General features: G+C 39.0%; 1 protein-coding gene across 2 annotated transcripts in view; it reads right to left on the reverse strand.

Annotated features, from left to right (window-relative positions):
• Positions 1-19,119: 19,119 nt before the first annotated feature.
• SLC13A1 (solute carrier family 13 member 1) overlaps positions 19,120-22,778 on the reverse strand; it is a 140,660-nt gene continuing 137,001 nt past the window's right edge. For both annotated transcript variants that reach the window (XM_019452600.2, XM_019452598.2), the window contains exon 16: positions 19,120-21,261. The gene's annotated coding sequence lies outside the window, so the exon portion shown is untranslated. The remainder of the gene's footprint in view (positions 21,262-22,778) is intronic.

The raw sequence follows: 22,778 nt of genomic DNA on the forward strand, positions 1-22,778 counted from the left end.
AATGGTGCCTGACTCAAAATACATACTTAAAGTATTTGTCAAATATTGCCTGTTGACTTAAAAGAATAAAACACTTTGGGGAAATGTTCAGAAAAATTATTAGACCATATTTATTGATACCACTGACAGAAAATTTCCAAATATACCCTGCTTATGACCTAATGCTAGTTAAAAATAAACGCCCCAAAATTTGTCCCTAAAATTTGTCCCCTGACAATTGTACTCAATGGACTGTAGCTAATTTTAAAGACAAATGCTTCATTTGAAATAGTTCTTGAATAATTTTGGCCTTACCACTCTGGTTATAGATATAGCCTTAAAATGTAAGGCTTAAAAACCACTTGGTTCTTGCATAAGAAAACAGATGTTCAGCTTGCTCCATGGGTTTGCTATTTTCATAAGTGATTTGCCATTGAAGAAATTTATTGCTGGAAGGAAATTGACTATATCTGTCAAAATTTTAAATGTACCTACCATTAATCCAGCAATTCTATTTCATGTGTGAAATGATCTATGTACAAAGATATTCACTAAAACAGTGCTTGTACTCATAAAAGTTGGACAATAACTAAATGTTCTTTAATAGGGTACTGATTAAATGCATTATGGTATATACACTTTTACATGGACTAATATGGGAATATCATAACTCTAAATTATGTTACTTAGTGAATAAAACAAAAGATTATACATAGTAAGCTGCCATTTATATCAAAAAAGCAAAGCACGTATGTACAATTTGTAAAGGCATAATTTTTCTCTAGAAAGATATACAAGAAACTGGTAAAAGTATTGGCTGGGGGTAGGGGGACTGATAACTAGAGAAGAAGAAAGAGATTGAGATTTACCTTTCACTGTTTATAGATTTTACCTTTTGAATATCATACCAAATGCATTTATCACCTATCAAACAAATAAATGAGAATCTATTTCAAAGAAACCACACGATTATTTCAAAAAGATGAATTTATATATCAATAACCAGGTCTCAACTAGTCAGCTTTGTTAAGCTACATAGAGATTTTATGGAAAAAGATTAAGAACATAAAATTTATCTCTGCATAGTTACTAAACAGGAGCTTATGCTCTTTTATAAATATGATGTACATATTTAATAAAAACTTTAAATTTGCATAGCTTTACAAATCTACAAACTTGGAATATAGTGTAAGGCCTTATATTGATTTGTACGTACATGGTTTCCTTCCCAAACTAGATGGTAAGTTATCTTCAGGCCAGTGACTTTATTTTATTTGTTTATTTATTTTTATTTGTTTATTTGTTTATTTGTTAAATACCTAACAGTTTCTTACATATGGCAGGAGTTCAAAAACATATTTACTGACGGTACAAGAAAAAGATTAGTAACGGGACTTAGCATCTTTATCAATCTCTACCTCTAGCTGTATGAGATAAAAATGTAGTAATTTATTTCAGTGTCTGCAAATAAAAACTTAGCATGTGCCCCTTTCTTTAGCAATTGAGTGATCTTAGAGAGTTATCAGCTATTAACTGGATTTATCAAGTATACTACTCAAGTAGGCCTCTAGGTATATTCATAAAACAATGAAATAAAGATGGAATTGTTGCTGTGAAGGTTTATAATGAAAGTGATCTAGAGGCACTTCATAAAAGCAGGTATTGAATATAATCACACATGTACACCTACTGCTACTCATCTAGTTTAGGAAGAGGAATGATCTTAATGCTCCCCTTCTTTAGTGTGCTTCTCTTTCGTAACATCCTGTCATTACCCTTCATCCTGTATAGCTTTCTTAAATCATGTGTTGGAAATTTGGAAAGGTCTCAATAAAAGCCATTTGAAAGAAGGAATGTGTAGTGGCTACCCTTCCTTGTGACTTAAGGTTCAAACAAGCCTAAAGGGATTGATCTTCATGAGGGATTGGTTTGCATGAGGCCTTTGTTTATGATGATAGAAGAAGGAGGTTCCAGGGCCAGAATGGCTCCTGTAGAACGGAAGCAACGAGGAGGAAATGGAGGGGACAGTGTGCTGTCAGTCTCCTGCTGAAACTTCTATGGGAGAAGGGATGTGCACAAGAGAAGGATGACCCATTTTCAAGAAGGAACACACGAAATGGCAGAGCCACAGCATTTTGAGACGTACTGTCCTTTCTGGGGAAGACTTGGAGGGGAAAAGTTGTGCTGGGGTGACAGGGATGTCTTATAGAATGAGAGCTGTTTGAGAGCACATGTCATTCATGGGAATCCCAGAACTAATGGATGGGATGTATGTGGCGGAAGCCATAGTTGATGGGAGGGCAAGATAGAAATGAACGATTACCATTGTACTGTTTCTAGCAAAGTCATAGTCTGGGAACTTATAAACAAATGTAGATAAGGTGTGCTCAAACTTACACGAGTGAATTTGGAAAATAAATATCTCCATGGGCATATATAGCTGACCCTGGAACAACACGAGTTTGAACTGTGCAGATTCACTTATAAGCAGATTTTTTCCCATAAATATAGTACAGTACTGTAAATGTATTTTCTCTTCCTTATAGCTTGCTTAATAATATCTTCTTTCTCTACATTGTTGTAAGATTATAGTATATAACAAGGTAACATACAAAATATGGGGGTGCCTGGGTGGCTCAGTTGGTTAAGCATCTGACTCTTGATTTTGGCTCGGGTCATGATCTCATAGTTGTGAGACTGAGCCATGTGTAGGCCTCCACGCTAGGGGTGGAGCCTGCTTGATATTCTCCCTCTTTCTCTGCCCCTCCCCCAATCATGCACACGCACATACACTCTCTCTCTCTCTCTCTCAAAATAAACCATACAAAATAAGTGTTAATTGACTTTTTATGTTGTTGGAAGGCTTCTGGTCAGCAGTGGGCTATTAGTGGTTAAGTTTTTGAGAAGTCAAAAGTTATATGCAGATTTTCAACTGCACAGGAGGTTGGTACCCCTAATCCCTGCTATCATCAGGTCACTATGAAGGTGCACACATAAGTTGTGGATGCATGCGTCTTCTTTTTTTCTTTTTTGAAGTAGGCTTCATGCCCAGGGTGGAGCCCATAACCCTGAGAGCAAAACTTGAGCTGAGATCAAGAGTCAGATGTTTAACTGACTCTGAGCCACCTAGGCGTCCCATGAGTTGCATCTTTCCATAATGTCAGCTTTATTCAATTATAAAGCAAGGTTAACATAACTGTAAAGCAGGTCCAGGATTCCAAACTCAATGATATTTCATTGTGCATTTAACTTGGCTTCATACACATCACACAAAGCAAAGCACAATACAAAGTCACACAACAAATCAGATACAACAAGGGGTAAGAAGTTAACAAACCAAACGTGACATCAATCTGAGAGCGCGCAGTTGAGATGAGGCCTCCATCCGGTCACGGTCAGCCCTCTGCACGTGTTGCTTATCATGTTCAAGCAATGGAGGATCTCTGTTCTGTTCAGAGATCAGTCAGGCAGAGCCTTTAAGCAGCTGTTGCCTTTTTGATGTTGTCAGACGTGAAAGGATCAGCATCTGGAAAGTCTGGCAGCTTGCTGTAAAAGTCCTCTCTTTTTCAAGGAGTAAAATCAGCCTTGGGCCTTTGCAGGCCTCCTCTGGTTCTGCTGGTTATCAATTCTGGTGTCATCAGCTTGTGCTGATTTCAGTGGTCTTAGCTGCAACACACTTGGCTGCTTACATCACTGCTTGACATGGGTCACTGCTTGACATGAGTGACTTCATCTTACTCTTTTCACCTGCATTGTTTAAGGGTCAACTGTATTCATAATATGTCAACTAGTTTTTTCTGAATTAAAAAATATTACACTGTTATTTTGGTATGAAGTTGGGATAGTCATAATGTTGTTCAATCAAGTGTTAAAGCTCATGATGAATAAATATCATCTTTGCTACTAAACTTCATGGTGTTTCCTACTATAGATGTTTTTATGTTCATAGGAACAGATGTAGTGATAAGAGATCCTGAGGTTTTTATAGGTTCTTCTTATTAAAAAACACTAACCCTAGAACACACACACACACACACATGTGTGTGTGTGTGTGTGTGTGTAAAATTTACAAAAGGGGAATATATAACATTTATTTATGATCTATGATGAGTTCTTGGGTAAAATCCTTTTCACAATGTAAAAGGAGTTGCTTTCAAAGCAATGCTGTATTTTTTGTATTTCTTTTATTTAACCATCAGGTATTCAATGTTTGCTTGAATCATCAAAAACTTTATTTCAGACGGCAACTGACATTTTCTCATATTAAAAAAATAAATCCTTGAGTTGACAGACATTCACCAGTAGGAGGGAAGGCTTGAGCTGACAGTTGCTTCCTGGCACAGGCTTTTAATTACAGAGTCAGCATGTAAGCCTCAGAAGCCCCCAGGAGTCGGTAGCGAACATTGACTGGCATTCAATCCATTGGGAGAACGGTAACAGGAAGTGTGGCAATTACTGGCTTTCAGGGAGAACATGATGAGTATATAGCTGCTCTCAGACCAGGAGTCTTTATTTCATATAGAAAAGAAAAAGACTATTGTTTTATCTATGTAGCTCTATCAGAAAATAAGTTGTTTCCCATAATGGAAATTTTATAATGATTAAGGCTTAGAATTTATTCACTATTATATTTAAGCCATGTAGATAGTTAAGTCACAACTTTTAATGTAAGTTAGTATTTTTTTTCATCCTGTTAAGTACAGTGTCCTGAACAAAATATGAAGTTCTCTGATGGAACCAGAGTGATAAATTTCAATTGTTTCAGTTTTACTGTGAACCCAATGAGACCCTACTTTTCTAGGTCTGGATTTTATATCAGCTGTTCTTTCTCAGCATCAGCTTCTAGCTTATCAGCCCAATTAGTCTTTCTAAAAGGCTGTTTTATGTAATCTAGGGACACAGATGACCAAATTTGTTAAGTTAAAAAAATTATTTCCCCATCAATGGGTTTTATATGAGGCTTAAAAGACTTCTTTTCCTGTGGATCCAAGCATTTTATTATGGCCATTTTTTTCTAATCAATTCCCAAAAGATTTACAGAGCATCTGTTATGTGCCAAGAGTGGGGGAAGTTGCCATAGATGTGTCCTTTGGGTGAGCAAAAGGCTACTAACTCAGACACTTTGGGAAGCAGGAGTGTGGGTTTCAATATTTCTGTCCAGGTCTCTTGCATCTCCAGGAACTGTTAGGAACATCTGCTTTTTTGGATCTTCCGTCTTCTTCTGAATCAGCAAGAAGATGAGACATGACCTCTTTTGACTTTCAACTTTACAATCGGAAGCATAGTGTTTTCTGTGGCATTTTATCCTTTATAGCCCTGAGACCCCCACCAACCCCAGCGCTGGCTGAGATAAGAAAAGAAAGGGCTCTGGTTCAGATTGCCACATTAAGGAAGCTCATCTGTGAGTTCTGCATTTAAAGTGAGATGGTTCATTCTTAGGTTCTCTGTGAAGTTTGTCTCCCCCATATGCTTACTTGAAATTAAAGGCCCACATGAATTGGGTGAACCACATTTAAGAATATGTAAGGGGGTTGCCTGTGTGGCTAAGTCAGTTGAGTGTCTGACTTTGGCTCAGATTATGATATCAAGGTTAGTGAGTTTGAGCCCCACATCTGGCTCTGTGCTGAAAGCTCAGAGCCTGGAGCCTACTTTAGATTCTGTGTCTCCCTCTCTCTGACCCTCTCCTGCTCACACACACACACACACACACACTGTCAAGAATAAATAAACATTAAAAAATATTTTTAAAAAAGAATACATATAAAGGATAGCAAACATGAAAGTAGATAAGGGATTTTTGCACCATTGGTTAGTCTTAAATCCTTCATGGTTAAAAAGATACCAACTAATGTACAGACTCCTGGTCCCATGGTTTGTCCTGACTCTTCAATTTTCACTGTTAGGGAAAATCAGGGATTCAGATCTTGACTCTTTTTAGAAGCCTCACTCTAGTGCAATTAAATTAAAATATTTAAGCTCTTCCACTATTAATATGAAAAAAATTAAACCTCAGGCAACTTTAATATATGGCACGGAGTTCAACTGATTTAAAAGGCACAGCAAATAGACACTGCTTTTGCAAAGTCCCATTCTAAACAGGCATTTGATATTTTAGCCAATTTAATGTCTGAGACAATTTCACCTAAACAGAAATTTGAAACAAATATGATTGAAAACAGTCTTGACTTAACACATTTGTTAAGTCAAGATGGTGGAACAGCATGGAAGTTTTTTTGCGCCTCTCATCCCTGAAATACAGCCAGATCAACACTAAACCATCCTGCACATCTAGTAAGCTGATCTGAGGATTAACACAACAATCTGCACAACCTGAACCACAGAACTCAGCAGGTACATGGCGCAGAGAGGTGAACTGGGGGAGAGAGAAGCTGCAGAGGGCAGGCAGCTGTTTTTGTTTGCAGAGAGAGGATGGAGACGGGGCGGGGGTGGGGGCAGAGTATGGAAAGCATCCCCACTCCCGCCCAAAGCAGCTGGAGAGAAAAGAAAGAGTACTCAAGGAACTGAACAAAAAAGGGATAAAGGAGAAAGGAGACAGTTTAAATTCCATTAAGACTCTATAAACAGGGGGAGCACAGAGCCTGAAACTCTGCAGTTCAATACCTGGAGGTGCGCTGGTGGGAAGGGTGAATCTCCAAGAGCAGAGTGAAGTCTGTGGGTCTGCAGGCCACAGGGGAGAGGCGGTTCCCCTGCTGGGAGGACATCTGGTAGAGGCTGTGTGGACCCCCCCAGACAAGGGTGCCAGCAGACGCCAGAGAACAACCACATTCGCTGCGCTGGAACAAGGTCGTTCAGGGTGAAGCCTGGTGCCAGATGTGTTGTGATTTTCCATAACCCCTGAAATGATCGCGTGAACTTTTTCTGGGGCGGGCTGGCACCCAGCCGCAGTCGCTGGGCTTTGGCAGCAGCATGGTCCCGCAAACGTTCCTGGGAGCAGCCGGCACCCGACCATTGCTCGGTCAGACCCTCCCCCAGAGGGTATAAGCGGGTCAAAGCCACAGTCCCTGAGAAGCGAGGGGCCAGGAAACACAGCCGCAGCTGAGATAAAACTCAGGCGGGAGGTGCCGCCTGGCAACCTGACCGCTTGGTCACAGACAGTGTAAAAGCGAGGAGCGGACTGAAGCCAGAGACAGAGGAAGGCTGTGCAATTGCCTGGTCGGGGAGAACAGAGTTCCGAGACTGGGTAGTCAAGCGATGCCATTTTCACCCCTCTGGCGCATGTGCAAACACACCTACAAGCGCCACGACAATCGACCCAGTGAACTAAGCAGCGCCATCTAGTGGAGAACAGAGTCCTTACACTAAGTCCCCGCCCAACTGAGCCAACCTCCCTCTTCAGGAACAATACAAGTCTCTCCGCCTGCTTAGTATACAGACTACGAAATGCTTCATAGTTCGACTTCTAGGGGAAACCAATGTAATTTCAATCATACTTCAGTCTGTTTGCTAGTCTATCTATTCAATTCTTTTTCTTTTCTTATTCTTGAATACAGAAAAAGAAAAAAAATTATTTTTATTTTCCATTTCTATTAAAAATATTTTTCTTTAATTTTTTTCTACTGAATTTTTTAATTTTTTCTAAATTTTTCAAATTCTATTTTTTTACTTCCATCATTTAATTTTATTCTATCTCATTGTATTTTTTTTAAATTTTCAAACATTTTCCTTTTTTATTTTTTCTTTTCTTAGTTTTCCCTTTTTTCTCTAATCCATCATGGTTCTTTCAATAACCACACCAGAACACACTTAGGATCTAGAATCCTTTATTTGATTTTTTGTGTTGTTTTTAATTTTTTAATTTTAATTTTTTCTTTACCTTAATTCCTTTTCTTCCTTCAAAAATCACAAAATGAAGGAATTCATCCCAAAAGAAATAACAGTAAGAAATGACAGCCAGGGACTTAATCAACACAGATACAAGCAAGATGTCTGAACCAGAATTTAGAATCAGGATGACAAGAATACTAGCTGGGGTTGAAAACAGATTAGAATCCCTTTCTGCAGAGACAAAAGTTAATCAGGATGAAATAAAAAATGCTATAACTGAGCTGCAATCTTGAATAGATGCCACAGCGATAAGGATGGATGAGGCAGAGCTGCAAATCAGCCATAGAGAGGACAAACTTATGGAGAACAATGAAGCAGGAACAAAGAGGGAGACTAAGGCAAAGGAACACAATTTAAAAATTAAAGAAATCAGTGACTATTAAAAAGGAACAATGCCAGAATCATAGGGGTCCCAGAAAATGAAGAGAGAGAAAAAGGGGTAGAAGGGTTATGTGAACAAATCATAGTAGAAAACTTTCCTAACCTGGGGAAAGACACAGACATCAAAATCCAGGAAGCACAGAGGACTCACATTAGAGTCAACAAAAACCGACCAACAAGGCATATCATAGTCAAGTTCACAAAGTACTCAGGGAAGGAAAGAATCATGAAAGCAGCAAGGGAAAAAAGTCCTTAACCTACAAGAGAAGACAGATCAGGTTTGCAGCAGACCTATCCACAGAAACTTGGCAGGCCAGAAAGGAGTGGTAGCATATATTCAGTGTGCTGAATCGGAAAAATGTGCAGCCAAGAATTCTTTATCCAGCAAGGCTGTCATTCAAAATAGAGGGAGAGATAGAAAGTTTCCCAAACAAAGATTAAAGGAGTTCATGACCACTAAACCAGGCCTGCAAGAAATGTTAAGGGGTACTCTCTGAGGGAAGAAAAGACAAAAAAAAAAAAAAAAGACCAAAAGCAACAAAGACTAGAAAGGACCAGAGAACACCACCAGAAACTCCAACTCTATAGGCAATATAGTGGCAAGAAATTCATATCTTTTCAGGACTCACTCTAAACGTCAATAGACTAAATGCTCCAATCAAAAGACAAAGAGTAACAGAATGGATAAGAAAACAAGATCCATCTATATGCTGCTTACAAGAGACCAACTTTAGACCTAAAGACACCTTCAGATTGAAAGTAAGGGGATGGAGAACCATCTATCATGCTAATGGTCAACAAAAGAAAACCGGAGTAGCCATACTTATATCAGACAATCTAGATTTAAAATAAAGACTAACAACAGATGAAGAAGGGTATTATATCATAATCAAGGAGTCTATTCACCAAGAAGATCTAACAATTGTAAACATTTATGCTCCAAATGTGAGAGCATCCAAATATATAAATAAATTAATCACAAACATAAAGAAACTCATTGATAATAATACCATAATAGTAGGGGACTTCAACATCCCACTTACAACAATGGAGACATCATCTAACCAGAAAATCAACACGGAAAAAATGGCTTTGAATGACACACTGGACTGGATGGACTTAACAGATATATTCAGAGCATTTCATCCAAAAGCAGCAGAATACACATTCTTCTCCAGTGCACATGGAACATTCTCCAGAATACATCACATACTGGGACACAAATCAGCCTTCAATAAGTACAAAAAAATTGATCATAACATGCATATTTTCAGACCACAATGCTATGAAACTTGTAATCAACCACAAGAAAAAATGTGGAAAGATAACAAATACTTGGAGACAAAAGACCATCTTAATAATGAATGGGCTGGGGCGCCTGGGTGGCTCAGTCAGTTAAGCCTCCGACTTCGGCTCAGGTCATGATCTCGCGGTCCATGAGTTCGAGCCCCGCATCAGGCTCTGTGCTGACAGCTCAGAGCCTGGATCCTGTTTCTGATTCTGTGTCTCCCTCTCTCTCTGACCCTCCCCCGACATGCTGTCTCTCCCTGTCTCAAAAATAAATAAACGTTAAAAAAAAAAAATTAAAAAAAAAAAAAGAATGAATGGGCTAAACAAGAAGTTAAAGAGGAAATTTAAAAGTACTTATAAGCCAATGAAAATGATAATACCACAGCCCCAAACCTCTGGGACACAGCAAAGGCAGTCATAAGAGGGAAGTATATAGCAATCCAGGCCTTCTTAAAGAAGGAAGAAAGGTCACAAATACCCAACCTAACCTTACGTCTTAAAAAGCTGGAAAAAGAACATGAAATAAAACACAAAACTAGCAAAAGACAGGAAATAATAAAAATTAGAGTAGAAATCAATGCTATCGAAACCAAAAAAACATTAGAACAGATCAATGAAACCAGAAGCTGGTTCTTTGAAAGAATTAACAAAATTGATAAACTACTAGCCAGTTTGATCAAAAAGAAAACGGAAAGGACCCAAATAAATAAAATCAAGAATGAAAGAGGAGAGATCACAGCCAATAGAGCAGAAATACAAACACTAATAAGAGAATATTATGAGCAATTATATGCCAATAAAATGGGCAATCTGGAAGAAATGGACAAATTCCTAGAAACATATAAACTATCAAAACTGAAACGGGAAAATAGAAAATTTGAACAGACCCATAACCAGTAAAGAAATTGAATTAGTAATCAAAAATATCCCCAAAAACAAAGAGTCCAGGGCCAGATGGCTTTCCAGGGGAACTCTACCACACATTTAAGGAAGAGTTAGCACCTATTCTCTTGAAGCTGTTCCAAAAAATAGAAATGGAAGGAAAACTTCCAAACTCTTTCTATGAAGCCAGCATTACCTTGATTCCAAAACCAGACAGAGATCCCACTAAAAATGAGAATTATAGACCAAATTCCCTGATGAACATGGGTGCAAAAATCCTCAACAAGATATTAGCCAACCAGATCCAACAATACATTAAAAAAATTATTCACCATGACCAAGTGGGATTTATACCTGAGATGCAGGGCTGGTTCAATATCCACAAAACAATCAATGTGATTCATCACATCAGTAAAATAAAGGACAAGAACCACATGATCCTATCAATAGATGCAGAGAAAGCATTGGACAAAATACAGCATCCTTTCTTGATAAAAGCCCTCAAGAAAGTAGGGACAGAAGGAGCATACCTCAAGATCCTAAAAGCCATATATGAAACACCCAATGCTAATATCACCCTCAATGGGGAAAAACTGACAGCTTTCCTTCTAATGTCAGGAACATGACAGGGATGTCCACTCTCACCACTGTTACTCAACATAGTATTGGAAGTCTTAGCCTCTGCAATCAGACAACACAAAGAAATAAAAGGCATCCAAATCAGCCAGGAGGTCAAACATTCACTCTTTGCAGATGACATGATACTCTATATGGAAAACCTAAAAGATTCCACCAAGAAACTGCTAGAACTGATCCATGAATTCAGCAAAGTCGCAGGATATAAAATCAATGCATAGAAATTGGTTGCATTCCTATACACCAATAATGTAGCAACAGAAAGAAAAATCAAGGAATCAATCCTATTTACAATTGCACCAAAAATCATAAAATACCTAGGAATAAACCTAACCAAAGAGGTGAAAAATCTATACACTGAAAACTATAGAAAGCTTATGAAAGAAATTGAAGAAGACACACACACAAAAAAAAAAAATGGAAAAAGATTCCATGGTCCTGGATAGGAAGAACAAATATTCTTAAAATGTCAACGCTAGCCAAAGCAATCTACATATTCAGTGAAATCCCTATCAAAATACCACCAGCATTCTTCACAGAGCTAGAACAAACAATCTTAAAATTTGTATGGAACCAGAAAAGACCCCACAAATCCAAAGCAATCTTGAAAAACAAAACCAAAGCAGGAGGCATCACAATCCTGGACTTTAAGATGTATTACAAAGCTGTAATCATCAAGACAATATGGTACTGGTACAAAAACAGACACTTAGATCAATGGAACAGAATAGAGAACCCAGAAATGGACCCACAAATGTATGGCCAACTAATCTTTGACAAAGCAGGAAAGAATATCCAATGGAGTAAAGACAGTCTCTTCAGCAAGTGGTGCTGGGAAAACTGGACATGCAGAAGAATGAACCTGGACCACTTTTTTACATCATACACAAAAACAAACTCAAAATGGATGAAAGACCTCAATGTAAGACAGGAAGCCATCAAAATCCTCAGGGAGAAAGCAGGCAAAAACTTCTTTGACCTCACCTGCAGCAACTTTTTTTTTTTTGAGATAATATATATTTTTTAATTTTTATTTATTTATTTTTTAATATATGAAATTTATTGTCAAACTGGTTTCCGTACAACATCCAGTGCTCATCCCAAAAGTTGCCCTCTTCAATGCATCTATTGGGACCTCATGAAGACATAAAGCTTCTGCACGGTTGCCCCATTCCCACCCTCCATCAACCCTCAGTTTGTTCTCAGTTTTTAAGAGTCTCTTATGCTTTGGCTCTCTCCCACTCTAACCTCTTTTTTTTTTCCTTCCCCTCCCCCATGGGTTTCTGTTAAGTTTCTCAGGATCCACATAAGAGTGAAAACATATGGTATCTGTCTTTCTCTGTATGGCTTATTTCATTTAGCATAACACTCTCCAGTTCCACCCACGTTGCTACAAAGGGCCATATTTCATTCTTTCTCATTGCCACGTAGTACTCCATTGTGTATATAAACTACAGTTTCTTTATCCATTCATCAGTTGATGGACATTTAGGCTTTTTCCACAATTTGGCTATTGTTGAGAATGCTGCTATAAACATTGGGGTACAAGTGCCCCTATGCATCAGTACTCCTGTATCCCTTGGGTAAATTCCTAGCAGTGCTATTGCTGGGTCATAGGGTAGGTCTATTTTTAATTTTTTGAGGAACCTCCACACTGTTTTCCAGAGTGGCTGCACCAGTCTGCATTCCCACCAACAGTGCAAGAGGGTTGCCGTTTCTCCACATCCTCGCCAGCATCTATAGTCTCCTGATTTGTTCATTTTGGCCACTCTGACTGGCGTGAGGTGATATCTGAGTGTGGTTTTGATTTGTAGTTCCCTGATGAGGAGCGATGTTGAGCATCTTTTCATGTGCCTGTTGGCCATCTGGATGTCTTCTTTAGAGAAGTGTCTCTTCATGTTTTCTGCCCATTTCTTCACTGGATTATTTGTTTTTTGGATGTGGAGTTTGGTGAGCTCTTTATAGATTTTGGAAACTAGCCCTTTGTCTGATATGTCATTTGCAAATATCTTTTCCCATTCCGTTGGTTGCCTTTTAGTTTTGTTGATTGTTTCCTTTGCTGTGCAGAAGCTTTTTATCTTCATGAGGTCCCAATAGTTCATTTTCAGCAACTTCTTATTCAACACGTCTCCCGAGGCAAGGGAAACCGAAGCAAAAGTGAACTATTGGGACTTCACTGTAATAAAAAGCTTCTGAACAGCGAAGGAAACAACCAGCAAAACTAAAAGGCAACTGATGGAATGGTAGGAGATATTTGCAAATGACATCTCAGATAAAAGGTTAGTATCCAAAATCTATAAGAACTTATCAAACTCAACACCCAAAAAACAAATAATCCAGTGAGGAAGTGGGCAAAAGACATGAATAGACACTTCAAAGAATACATCCAGATGGCCAACTGACACATGAAAAAATGCTCAACATCACTCATCATCCGGGAAATACAAATCAAAGCCACTTTGAAATACCACCTCACACCTGTCAGAATGGCTAAAATGAACAACCCAGGCAACAACAGATGTTGCTGGGATGTGGAGAAAGAGGATCTCTTTTGCACTGCTGGTTGGAATGCAAACTGGTGCAGCCACTCGGGAAAACAGTATGGAGGTTCCTCAAAAAATTAAAAATAGAAATACCCTAGGACCCACCAATTGCACTACTATTTATCCAAGGGATACAGGTATGCTGTTTCAAAGGGGCAATTGCACCCCAGTGTTTATAGCAGTACTATGAACAATAGCCAAAGTATGGAAAGAGCCCAAATGTCCATCGATGGATGAATGGATAAAGAAGAAGTGGTATATATATATAAAGGAGTATTACTCGGCCATCAAAAAGAATGAAATCTTGCCATTTGCAATTACATGGATGGAACTAGAGGGTATTATGCTAAGTGAAATTAGTCATAGAAAGACAAATATCATATGACTTCACTCATATGAGGACTTAAGATACAAAACATATGAACATAAGGGAAAGGAAGCAAAAATAAAATAAAAAGAGGGAGGGGGACAAAACTTAAATATAGACTCTTAAATATAGAGACTCTTAAATATAGAGAGCAAACAGAGGGTTGCTGGAGGGGTTGTGGGAGGGGGGATGGGCTAAATGGGTAAGGGGCTTAAGGAATCTACTCCTGAAATCATTGTTGCACATATGCTAACTAACTTGGATATAAATTATAAAAAAATATATAAATTATAGAAAATTTAAAAATGCATGTAAAAAAACAAAGAAAAAAAAAGAAAAAGAAAATCTGTAAGTCTAATGCAACATGTCAGGGACATACTGTTTCTCAAATTGCCTAATCCCAGACTACAATCACAGATGTGAACTGAGTATGTAATTTTTTGACATGTCAATAATGGCTATTAATTATAGCTTTATATTTTAGTATTAAAAATTGCCATTTATTTTTTTTAAGTTTATTTATTTTGAGAGAGAGAGAGAGAGAGAGAGATCATGAGAGCACAAGCAGGAGAGGGAGAGGACAAAGGGAGGGAGAGAGAGGATCCCAAGGAGACTCCATGCTGTCAGCCCAGAGCCCAGTGAGGGGCTTGAACTCTAAGTCAGCATCTATGAGATCATGACCTGAGCTAAAACCAAGAGTGGGATGCTTAACTGACCTAGCTACCCAGGTCCCCCCCCCCCCCCCAAATTGCCATTTAAATGCCACTTGCTAGTGATACATTTTTGGCAGTCTATGCATACATAATTGAAGGGAAGAAATAGTTCATAGCCTATCTTGATTTATACATCAAACTGAAAAAGAAACTTTTGCAAAAAAATAATAAGGAATAGAAAAGATATTGTGCTAGGCACTAAAAATGTAAGCTCTTGAAAGAAAAATAGGTGAGCTAGTTTCTACTTATTTTGATTTTTTTCTTTACCAAGTCTTTATATAATAAAAAGGGCAGCTTTTAAAAAATAATTCAGGAAATGAGAAAGTTGCATAGTTCCTTTTGATTAATATGGCAATGAAAGGGATATAACTTCTTCCTCAAATTTGCTAGAGTTCCTTAAAGAATAAAATTTCAAAACTACTGGAACTGAGACCAAATCACTTTCTAGCATCTTTAGAGAAATCCATACTGTATCCTTAAATTAAAAAGAAAAAAAATCACACTATGAAGCATCAGCATTACTTTCAGGATAGTTCATTTATTTTCTGATCAATTTTTTAGCAAACTTTTCTGGGTAAATCAAGTGTCTTTGTACACTTAAAAAAAGAAAAAGAAAAACAGCTAGAGACTGAATGCATCTCACTTTTTGAGTGTGAACAATAGTGTCTTAGAATCTTGAAGATTTCAAGGAAGCGATGTGTTCAGCTTAACTCAGCAGAGGCCTTATCTACAGACAAATGAGGAAGTGCAGGATTTTGGAATAACAGCACAGTCATCTGAGCAACTATCTTGATGTCATGTCTCTAATTGATCATCATCAGTCACACAGAAAAGTGGGGCACAGAGTGGTCTTTAAATAACCCTCCAGTGACTACAGATGCTGGCGAGGATGTGGAGAAACGGCAACCCTCTTGCACTGTTGGTGGGAATGCAAACTGGTGCAGCCACTCTGGAAAACAGTGTGGAGGTTCCTCAGAAAATTAAAAATAGACCTACCCTATGACCCAGCAATAGCACTGCTAGGAATTTACCCAAGGGATACAGGAGTGCTGATGCATAGGGGCACTTGTACCCCAATCTTTATAGCAGCACTTTCAATAGTAGCCAGATCATGGAAAGAGCCTAAATGTCCATCCACTGATGAATGGATAAAGAAATTGTGGTTTATATACACAATGGAGTACTACGTGGCAATGAGAAAGAATGAAATATGGCCCTTTGTAGCAACATGGATGGAACTAGAGGGTGTTATGCTAAGTGAAATGAGTCATACAGAGAAAGACAGATACCATATGTTTTCACTCTTATGTGGATCCTGAGAAACTTAACAGAAACCCATGGGGGAGGGGGAGGGGGAAAAAAAGGGAGGGAGACAGCCAAACCATAAGAGACTCTTAAAATCTGAGAATAAACTGAGGGTTGATGGGGAGTGGGAGGGAGGGGGCAGTGGGTGATGGGCATTGAGGAGGGCACCTGTCGGGATGAGCACTGGGTGTTGTATGGAAACCAATTTGACAATAAATTTCACATTAAAAAATAAATTAAAAAACCGTTAAAAGAAAAAAAAATAACCCTCCAGTGAGCATGGAACTGTGAGTTTCATAGCCTGTCCTCATAACCATTGAACTATACAGCCTCTCTGCCAAGACCCAGAGAGTCAGAATCAGGTAACAGGGAGCCTAGAGAGCCCAGAGAGTCAGGAATTGAACTTTGTAATCCACTGAGGAGCTGGGGACATCAACTGTAAAACTTTAATTTTGTATCTTTGGGCTTATTTTGTTTATTTACACTATTCAGTTTCTCAAAATTATTAACTGCAAAAAAGAAAAAAAGTTACATTACAAATATGCTGTTCTAAAACATAGTTGAGGGAGGAGAAAATATTCCCAGGTAGGACCATAGGGGCAGCCTTGAGGTGGAGGAGTGATTGGGCTTCTCTGTGTTGTCCAGAGGGATGTTAGAAGAGCCTTTACCCTTGACTCAAGATGGCCAAAATCTAAACTCTGGTTCATACATTCAAGCTGGGGATTCTAAGGAGGGTGATTTTTTTTCTTTCTTTTTAAAGAATAACCAGTCTAAGCTGAAGGCTTTCTCCTCTTAAGGCAAGAACTTCTTGCAGGAGGGAGGGTGGCTTATGGATTTGGCGGAAGCTGAAATGGGGAGACTGGAAAGGAAGGAAGGAAATGGGAGAGACAGAACAGATCTTAAAAGGTTTGTGCGGAAAGAGAAAAAAGGATTAACTTTTGACCAGCTGAGTCCAAGAGTAGAAATTTAAGAACGGAACTATCTAAACAGATCTCTGGGGTGTATATGGATATTTTTCTGATGGATCACACCCTGTTGAGTTCCCAGGTGATTCAGTTTAATTGTAGTCATATTAAGATTTAAGATCTATTATTTGATTTGCCCCCTGACACTCTGATTAAATCGGCACCCTGTAACACCACGTTTTCCAAGATGCTTGATTTATGGTTTTAAAGAATGGAAAGCAATTGCCTAAGAGTAAGAGGGAGATCATGAAAATGAGTCTGAAATAGGAATTACAAGTGTTGTGAGAATAAAGTGCCTGGAATATGATGCCTTGGAGAATTGAAAGCAGCAGCCCCTTGTAATCCCCTGAACATTGTCACACTTTCTAAAAGTTAAAAGATTCAATTTAAAAATGGTTTATTCTCTTGAATAATCGTCCAAACCCTTTCATAGACTTTCACTGTCAACCTCATCTTTGTTCCGATTGATTATCCTAATACCCCTTCCTTTCAAATGCATGCTTGAGTCTCTTCTGAAATGGAATGGCTTTGTGAAGTTTGTTTTCTTTTGGTTAAAAGCTCACCTACCACTGTGGATCCTAAAGCAGTTCTTGAGGGTGTATGTGGGGGAATCTTGGGTTGAACTGTCTGCTGATATGTCAAGAAATGAGATGCGGTAGTTCCTGGGCTCTGGCTGACGATCTCCTCATTTCTTCCTGAGTACACACAAAAGCCATATTTCAAATTTTCTTCTATCCACCCCCTACCTTCCCCCACCCCCTGCACAGCTGAATTAGACAGAGGCAGTGTTATGTGAGATACCCAGAATGAAAGGGTGTGAAAAACGACTTCAAACTTGCAGGCTGGAAATGAGGTGTTATCTTTCCTCCTCAGACACACAATTTATATAGGATTTAGAGTCTTTCCTGAAAAGAGAGCAGAGGTCTCTGACACTCATAATGAGACTGGAACCTTGTCAGTAGCCAAGAGGAAGTCCCATGGAGACCGAGCTGCCAAGATCAAGTAGGTTTGGGTAACACTGCTATAAGCTGTTTGTCACCAGGAATGTCACAGGTATCGTGTCAGGTATGAGGCAAGAGGACATTGTTTCATGGTTAGAAAATGCATTGAATTGAAAGAGGGCTTTCAGACCTTGGGGCTAAGCGGAGACTTAGGTTAATGGGATAGTCAGCCAGGATCCAGCATTAGGAAATATTTATGTCCATGCGGATCTTTGTAGCAGAAAACTCATCAATCACAGAAGATGAAGCAAGGAGTGCAGTTACTACTGGGTTCACATGTTTAAATCACACCTGCATGTAGATAGAAAGGTCAGTATGTGCTCTAATTATGTGTTTAGGCTTAGGGGGAAATGACAGGGTCCAATCAGCTAGATGCTGTGAAATGCAGCTTACTGAAACTGAAATATCTGCGTGAGGCCAATATAGGTCTCAGAGATAGATGGGCAGGAGTTTCTACCAAACCCAGACAGTTCTCAGAGTTTTGAAATCCTTGCTACTAGTGAAGCTACTGATGAAGTATAAAAATAAAACAGCCATGCCTCAGACCAAACAGTGACATTATGACCAGAGCTTTGTGTGACCTTGTGGGCTCAGAGGTGAGGGAGGCAGGAGCCAGACCGCTGAAGCCAGATCCCTAGCCAGCAAGTTGTAGGTGACCAGGGCAATAGATTCTTACTGTGTCAGGAGCCCCTACCTAGCCAGATATCAGGGTTGTGCCATGCACCCCCAGATTTGCTTTCTTTATTCCAGGACGTTTCCCAAATGAGATTGTTGCCCACACTTCAGCAAAAGTCCCTGGCACTGGGCAGACCTCAGTGTGACAGAGACATTGTGAAGTCAATCCAGAAACACATAGGCTCCAGAGAGGGTAACACCCCTTGACCTCACCCCCAATTTGTCTGAGCTGCAGTGAGGAAGGACAGCTAACGGCAGAGTGCAATTATGAGGTCAAAAAAGGTAAATACCCTGTCATTTTCTCATGCAAGACCCCATGACGCAGTGGGAAGAGAGAATTCAATTCTGATGTTGCCTTTTAGATAGTTACCAGTTTTCCAGTCTCAAAGTAAGCTCATTCTTATACCAGTTCTAAATACACACATGTACACACACACTCACATATACACTATATATACATATATTCACACCTATGTGTGTTGTGTATCTACATTGCAACATATGTTTATATTACATAGTATATATCTAACGTATGAGTTATTTTCCAGGTAATAGAATTTATTTATTCATTCCCCTTTTTATTTCAACAAATAGTCAGTTTTCACAATGATGCAGATACTATTTTGAGTGCCAGGAATGTAAGTCAGGCAGGATTTCTCCTTTCACGGAATTCATCTTCAAGTTTGGGGAGACACAAAATCAAGAAGTAATAAAGTAAAATAATTCAAAGCAATAATAATTGCTATGAAGAAATTAAAACAGAGAACTATAATTGAAAATGCCTGAAGTGAGTTGGTCAGGTTAGGCATGACCTTGGCTAAAGATTTAAAAATTTCACCCTTCCATCATTTTTTCCAAATTCTGTCCTCTATTTGGGTTCTTCCCTTTATGTTCCATCAACCAGGAATGCAAAGAGGGTAGACTAAGACAGGAGGCCAGAGTTTTGCCATATGCTGGAACCACAGAGCTTAGACTAAGGGAAGGGAAAGCCTTGGGGTCCTTTAAACCCCCCAGGGCTTCTCTCTGGCCCTGCTTTATCCTTTCACACTGAGTCTAGATGTGATGAGCAGAAGCAGCCTCTGTACCTGCTCCTGATTGCTCCTGTCCTGGCCAGTTTTCTCCAATAAATGCTGTGCTGGGTCACGTATGTGTACCAACAGGTCATAATACGTGTTTGCTGTTTAGATGCATGTTAAGGTGTATTTATAAATTTTTTTTGGCAGATGGGTTTATAATAAGGAAGAATTATACATATCACAAATGTCTAACAATTGAATATTGATTAAATAACTTATATATGTAAATATGACATAATGAGGAAGAATCATGTTGTTCTGAGAAAAAAAAAACTGTATTTTACCGAATCTATAACCCATATATATTTCTTTTCATCTATCCATCCATCCATCCATCCTTCCTTCCTTCCTTCCTTCCTTCCAATTAACTTTGTTATTAACGTTGAATAAGCCATTTTTTCCCATGAAGTATGTATCATGTTATTTCAAGGACTTGATAACAGTATCTAATCCTGTTAAAGTGACTCCATTTCATGACTTTGCACTGTATCTAAAACATTCACTGGTCTCGCTCATTTAAGTTTTTGATCCCTTAAGACTGCAAATGATTTGAGCTAATCAAAGTAGCCCCAAACATATGCCCTGCAGTGGTGACACTGAAGTATTTTCTTCTGATTAGATGGTCATTAGCCTAATTATTATAGAAATGTTAAGACTTAAGGGTGAACATAGCCAATCAGAATTTTAAACAAGTTGTGATCTGTGTCCATTTAACTCAACTGAATAGCCCAACATGCACTAAATAAATAGAATTTCCTTGTAAGAAAATACTTGGGGTGTGGGGGGAAATGGGAAGATGTTGGTCAAAGGGAACAAACTTTCACTTATAAAATAAATAAGTTCTGGTGACCCAAGGCGCAGCATGATGACTATAGTTAACTATACTGTATTGTATACTTGAAAGTTGCTAAGAGAGGAGATCTTAAATGTTCTCTCTCTCTCTCTCTCTCTCACACACACACACCCACACACACACGCGCGCGCGCGCGCGTAACCGTGTAAGGGGATGGAGGTGTTAACTAATCTTATTGTGGTAATCATTTCACAATATATACATATATCAAATCATCACGTTGTACACCTTTTATACCATACGTCAACTCTATCTCAACAAAGGTAGGAAAACAAACAAAGAAAACCCAGAGGAATACTAAGAAGCCACATCCTTAGAAAAAAAACAATCTGTGGGTGGGTGGCTCTAAGTGACTTACAGAAGTAGCCCAGAGGCTGGGTAATTTCTGATGGCTGCTGGTAGAAGCAAAAGCATGAGGGTAACAACGTGCGCAGGTGTGAGTAATTAATTCCAGCAGCGACTGTGGATGAATATTAAGTGAAGATCCAACTATTGGGAAGGGAGCTTCTTTCTAACTTACACTGTGTTCATATGACAATAAGCATGATTAGAAATACACAGAGATTTATAAACAGAAAATTATTCTTTACGTAACAGTTCTTTTGTTTGTTGGGATAGGTGCTCCAATTGTAGGGATGAGTGTTGATTTCCATTCAGAAGCAATTCATCTTGGTTTCCATTAACCAGTTTAGAGCCTGGTTCAAAATGAAGTTAATTTTATTTATATGATGCCTTCTGGCTTCTGGGTACCTAAAGAAACATAAATTATATTCTAAGAGCAAGGTGTTAAAAAAGCTTCTCAACTTCCAAACAAACAAAAAACCAAAAAGGACTAGAGGTGGGAGTCGGGGAGCGTTTGAGTCGGGAATGAAAACCAAAGTCCTTGATTTTTGGTAACAAAGCTCATTCTGTGATATATGGAAGTGGGGAACAAACCAGCAGCTCTATCAGTGCATATCATTAAAAAGAAGAAAAGTTTTTAAGGATTTCACCTTCACGTCTAACCAAAAAGCAAGACATGATTCACAAGACCTATGGTTCTTCAGGTCACTTGAGCCATATGGTGACTTGATTTCATGTGAAAATCAGTTTTGTGTTTTGATCACAATAGTCAGTAGGAATATACTGGAAAACAAATTGACATCTTGTATTTAAAAAAAAATTTTTTTTTTTAACGTTTATTTATTTTTGAGACAGAGAGAGACAGAGCATGAACGGGGGAGGGGCAGAGAGAGAGGCAGACACAGAATCGGAAGCAGGCTCCAGGCTCCGAGCCATCAGCCCAGAGCCCGACGCGGGGCTCGAACCCATGGACCGTGAGATCGTGACCTGAGCTGAAGTCGGACGCTTAACTGACTGAGCCACCCAGGCGCCCCATTTTTAATGTGTACTTATGTGGAGATCTGCCTTAGAGGAGGCCTCCCAGGGAGGCCATTCTGTGACTAAACCTTCTTGTATATAGTTAAAATAAGTTCATTTTCTACCAAATTTTATTTTGTAGAAGGTCATACTGTGGAGACACTCTAGTTCAGCAGTAATTAAAATGGGCCCATGACCAAGACAACCTGAACATTCCTCTCAGCTTCCTGACTTTAGACAGACTTCTTCCTGACTCCAGGATCCTGACCTCCCTTTTCTCAGAGCATTTGCTTTAGAAAACATGTAAATTCTTTCTCTGCTCCTTTGAGATATAAACCTTTTAGAAACCTCTTGCCAGTTTTAAACCCAGGAATGTCTTTCTCCAGGGTCTGGGAGTTGTTTCTTTGAAATGTAATCATCAGGGAAATAGGGCCATACTTTCTGTGGGAGAACAGGAGGCTAACTTGTAAGTTCTATGGGTGAACACAGATGGCCTAATCACAGAAAAACATTTGCAAACTCAGGAATAACTCAGTGGCTTCACACATTTCATTAACCAACCTTTCCTCCTAATGTCCTCCAATACTCTTTCAAAAGCTCACCCCAGTGCTTCAAAACTCTCCTGCCTTTTATTTCAACAGAGATGAATTCAAACGCAGTTCTGGCCTGGCTCCCTGTTGCAACAGCTTAGCACAAAATCTTCCTTACTTGTTTGACTTTGGTGGAATTTTTGCTTTGACACCCAAATGTGAATTCTGTGGTAGGCATGAGAGCCTCTACTGTCCCTACAAGCTGTCTCATATAATTAGTGTGACCAGAAGGTGGAGGATGGGGACAGGCCTTGATGAGAAAAGAATTTGTTTGCATGTAGTGATGGGTCTCTACCACTTTGTCTACTCAGTCTTGAA

The sequence above is a fragment of the Panthera pardus genome, unplaced genomic scaffold (assembly GCF_024362965.1).
Source record: "Panthera pardus isolate Hobbes unplaced genomic scaffold, ASM2436296v1 HiC_scaffold_8, whole genome shotgun sequence".
NCBI classification, from domain to species: domain Eukaryota; kingdom Metazoa; phylum Chordata; class Mammalia; order Carnivora; family Felidae; genus Panthera; species Panthera pardus.